Source organism: Abramis brama (assembly GCF_963993115.1).
Source record: "Abramis brama genome assembly, chromosome: 2".
NCBI classification, from domain to species: domain Eukaryota; kingdom Metazoa; phylum Chordata; class Actinopteri; order Cypriniformes; family Leuciscidae; genus Abramis; species Abramis brama.
Genome location: NC_139964.1, coordinates 60,154,038 through 60,159,499, shown reverse-complemented (window position 1 = coordinate 60,159,499; position 5,462 = coordinate 60,154,038).

The following is a 5,462-nucleotide window of genomic DNA, read 5'->3' as shown; positions in this document are numbered from 1 at the left end:
GTAACAAAGGACCACCTTGTATTCATGATCATCTCACAAAGTCTGTGATATATTTGAAGAAATTTAAATTGTTGCCATTTGTAGTAGACAAATATGGGTACTTTGCCTAAAAGTTTCAGACGTGTAGCTAAAAAAAAAGGTAGTTTTAGGTGCTGAAGAAAAAAGTGTTACAACCTGGACCAGATCGCGAAGCATTGGATTCAAATGAATCGTTTTGCCCTATGCATCGTTGAACAGTGCGATACATTTTATTGAATTGGTTCGTCCTAAACGGTCCTCTCTCATAGGCTGAAGCTAGTAGACCTATTGAAATGTCTGATTCAATAAACCAGTGAATCGGATGTCCTTGGATACAATTAACATGCAGGATACATAAAAGATTCACAGATTCAATCACCTGCATCGCATTTTTTCTTCCTGAAAGCCGAATATTTAGTTTTCCTTTTTTATGAAAGGTGCGCGATGTTGGGTGACGTCACTTCTTGTGACGTTCGAAGTAGGCTATTGTCAAACAAAACTCCCTCCTCCTCATCCCGTCCCCTCCCCCTCCCTTCCGTACATCGCGCGTTCCTTTTCCTTTTTCCCTCTTCTTTGCTATTTGTTTATCGGAACGTCGTCTCTTTGGTTGTGTGTCTTTTACTTGACTTACTTTCGTGGCATGAAAGATGTTAAGAAAAGTTTTTTTGCTTGTAGGATTTTTTAAAGTCAGTGGTCACCAAAACTGTTTGGTTAGCAACATTCTTTAAAATATATTCTTTTGTGTTCTGTAAAACAAAGAAATTCATACATGTACTTCTGAAATGAGAGGGTAAGTTTAACATTTTTGGGTAAATAATCTCTTCAATATACCTTTGTAGCTTTTAGTGTGTAGCGACACAGCTACCTTTTCCAAAGATTAACTTTCTTCCATTTATTTACTCTGCGGCAAATTTGTTAAAACTCCCAACAGGAGGACAATCAGCTTCATTTTGCTGAATTAATATGCCTACTGGAAAAATTCTGACGTATTCTCATTTCTTCTCAATATTTAACAGACTTATGGGACAATACATCATAAATTGGAATAATACAGGATGGAATAACTCTTGAATAAGTTGTCACATTTTGGGCCTGGTCTTGTTGATGTGGTGACGCCAGTGTGTGTTTTTGGGAGATGGTTAGTCATAAAGTAATAAACGTCAGCAGAGAATCATAGTCACGATGATGGACAGGGCCAAAATCAGACCCTGCTTCTCATGTTGGGTCACAGTCGCCTGCATTTAGACAGACAGACTGCAAAGTGCTGGACGAAACCGCACATGAGCCACAACATTCAATCGCACACAAAACAAAAATACCAAGAGAGAAACTTCACTTGCTACTGACGTCAGTTTGTGCACAAACACACACGTCTTTAAAGCGTTAATTATGCCGTGCCATGTTGGGCTTGGCAACCGGTCATCCTTCACCATGATTTTGAATTATCGCTTTGTAGAGTCTATATACGTGTGAGCGACAGAGAGACACAAATGACAAATTGTTCATGGACTCGCGTCAATGGGGGTGATTCACAACCTTTAAGATCGAAAAAGCAGAACCGCTTTGAATTACACAACAGAACACACACGTCTAATGAGAGTGGAAAAGTGAGTATCATGGGGCAAGAAACCTGAAAGAAAGAGAAAAGGTGAGATAATTTAACTTGTCTCACTCTCTCATATCCTACAGTGATGTCAGCTGCCTCAGAGAGATCAAGTGAAGCTGTGCGCTTGCCCAACCACACACACACACACACACACGCACACACACACCTCAAGAAAATGGCTTTAATCAACACATTCACCCCATCAGCACTAGGCGCAGTGACCGTACACACTTTTAGTACTTGAAACTTCATTGATTATAACGAGAATTATTTTATACCTATTGTAACATTAGTATTGCTTTCTATTGACATGAATGACACCTCAAACCCAAGCTTGTTTTGGAGAGGTGTGCTATAGGCAATCACACTTATGATTTTCAGACGATTAAAACATCTTATAGACTTACGAAAAGTGAGCCATAGGGACCTGAGATTTGGTGGACTCTTCTTACTTGGGTCAGTAAGCAATACTCAAGCAACCACTCAGAACAGAAATAAGCAGGCCTTCCAACAAACAAACTAAAACATTTTTTTTTAAATAACATTTTAAATACAATTTTTATCAGAAACATCACAATTAGATTTATCCCCCCAATTATATATATTTTTTTGCCATTTTTCTGATAAAATTGCATTTCTGTCATAACAGTTCTAAAGAGTGTTTGGCATGGTAATTTGGCCATGTTGATATGTTTGGTCTTGGCAGAATAGATCGGCTGCTACTGTTGTTATTTTTGCTGCTGCTGAGCAAGTACAGGACTTGCTACTGCCAAAATATGTACGACATGCTGCTGCTGTACAATATAGCATAGCCTACGTGAATTACCAATACCAGATCTATACAGGTGGTGGGTTTCTGAAAGCGCGCTGCAAACTGCTACGACAAATGCTGACCAAGTATTTGAAGGTTCAGCAGCGAGCTCATTGGCTACTGATAGCAGGAACCAGTCAGCTGCGTCCTATAGAGAATGATGTGAAACAATCTATCAGCCAGTGATGTTGTTCCCTCACAATGAGGCAAAAAGTCACTCCAAAACCTTCACTCTCTCTGTTCCTCTCTGGTAGAATGAGTGGCCAACCTCCACCCGAACTGCTGAGAACATCACATCTTTTAAGAAGCAGCTGAAGACGCATCTCTTCCGCAAGCACTTCATGACCTCTCACTCTTAAGCCAATGCACTTACACACAAACAATAAATTCAAACTCTTTTCTTCTCTCGTCTTCTAAATGCATAAATGTACATGTACATAGTATTTAAGAAAAATATAATAATAATATTTAAATCAATTTTATTTTACATATATTTCATTTCCTCATCATTTTTAAATGTTAAACCATCAAACATTTGACGGAAAACTGCATGGAGCCCTTAAAGCTTCTCTTTTGTTTATACTTCCTATGGGAAGATGGTTGTTGAATGTCGTGTTCCCAAATGCACATTAAAGCAACCCAAACTCAAATGCACTGGAATTCGTGTACACCAGCAGAAACAAGCTCTAAGCTGCTCTCTAAGAACACAGTGCCACGCTTCACTCTGAAACAAGCAGCGGATATATTGAATTACATAAAAGCTTTTGCTAACCGCTAAGTCACATCTCTGAAAAGTTGTTTGCTTATGATTTGTTCAAAACACACCAGCATGATAACTCTGCAAACTGACATGAAACAGATTAGAATGTCCTCTCACCTATAGGCTGTCCAATAAACAACTAATATGCAATAATGAAATCAGCATCACTGAATGCTAAGTATATGTTTTTGCCAAACCAACTTATCCAATTACCAAGTCAGAAGCAATTACATTGAGGTAAATTAAACCAGAGAATGAATTTAAATAGTAAGTGCCCACAAACAACATCATACAGAACAATAAGCTATCATGATAAAAATTGAATTACGGTAATGAAAGAAGGTGTAATCTGATCAAAATATGCATGACAATGTATTATTTCTTTGTTTCCTGTAATGATTCTTTTTTTTTTCAGTATGGAGAGACTTTGGGGTCAATTTTCTCTTACTGCTTTTTCTCTGACTTTTACTCAACAACAGATTTTAAAGACTTAAAACGGGTACTTTTTACATACTTTAGAAATCTACACACCTTTATAAATGGATAATAAAGATTTCTGTTTTTGTACATTTGTAGCGAATTTTTATCAATATGGCAAAAAGCAATAAACTATGAAAGCCATGTTTTACAGTGATTTTACTAGTTAAATATATTTATAATTACAATATGAATACATTTATATGATTGTATTTGCATTAATATAGTATGTGAAGTCACAAGTGTTTATTGAAAGTTGAATGTTTATTTAAATTTAATGGCTTTAAATCAAAATTCAGAGTCTGTAACAATACAGCAATGTTGTGTATGTGTATATTACCCATGACCTCTAGATAGTGGAATCAGACTTGAATTGCAGACTCGGAAAAACTTTATCTTTTCGCAAATTGAAAATTTTAACGTTCACATAAAATGGGAAACTTTCTCTAAAAGTATTCTCATGACCCTTCATGGGTGTTTACAGTTTTATTGAGCCATCAAATACAACATGTGTATTTGTGTAATTGATACTTTTGGGTTCAAACTTGGCTCAAATACTTGTGTGTGCACTCATGAAGCTGTGTGTGTGTAGAACTCTGCACATGCAGGCAAGACTATCTCTCCAGATCAGTGTATAGCTTTTCCATCTCTAATGTCTTTCCCAGAAATCTCCTCGCACACAATGAGGGGCTTATATTCTGCCTTGTGTGTGTGCGTGCTTAAATTCATTTAACCCAGACCATTTATGACAATAAATTACACTACTCAGCACAGTGGACCTACTGAAAGAAAACAATTATATGCATACGGTGTTTTGAAATTAAGCACCTGCAGAGAAATTATGTCTTTCACAAAAATAACCTCCAACATAAGGGTTTATAAAATCACAAGCCACAATAATATTGTTTAGATTGCTGAAAATCTCATAACCACATTTTTTATAAATTGTTTACAATGGTTACAATTGTCTTTGTCCAGGTGCAATGAAAGTGAATGTTGACCAAGGACTTTCAAGCACCAACGCACACAGTATAAAAGTGACAAATGTGGTATGACTTGTATTGCTTATATTAATATTATATACATATTAGTTATAAATTAAAAATCTTAGACAATCAAAGCTCAAAAATGGAAGATTTTTTGGAACTTGTAATCATTCACTTTCACTCGTTGGAAAAACGCACCTGTAGCAACATTTGTGCAAAATTATATGCTGAGGGAGTTGAGGGTAACGCATTACAAGTAAAATGAGTTATGCAATCAGATTACTTTTTTCAAGTAACTTGTAAAGTGATGGATTGCTTTTAAATTTACAACAAAATAACGGTTACTTTTTCAAATAAGTAACACAAGTTACTTTGTTTTCCTATGCACTGACTGACAGCTCACCTGTCCCGATGTTGAGTGAAATCAGACGTAAAGAGGCGTTGTGTGCGCTGTGTAAACATGATGGTTTTTGTAGTTCTAAATGTGCGTCCTATTCTTCTGCAATCCAGAATGGCAGCATGCTTGAGCTGCGCCCTCTACTGTACAGGAGTGAATTTGCATTTCCTTCAGCCTGAGGCTTTTTCATTTCACTTTGGCTGTGAAAGTAAGCAAGCAAGTGCAAACCCAACTCAGGTGAAAAAAAGTAATAAAAAGTAACGCAATACCTTCCATAAATAGTAACTAAGTAAAACAATTCGTTACTTTTTTAGGGAGTAATGCAATATTGTAACGCAATACACCACTGATGTTGCTTTTTGCTCGTTTCACTTTCAAATTGGCACAAAAAAAATAATATTTGTTTT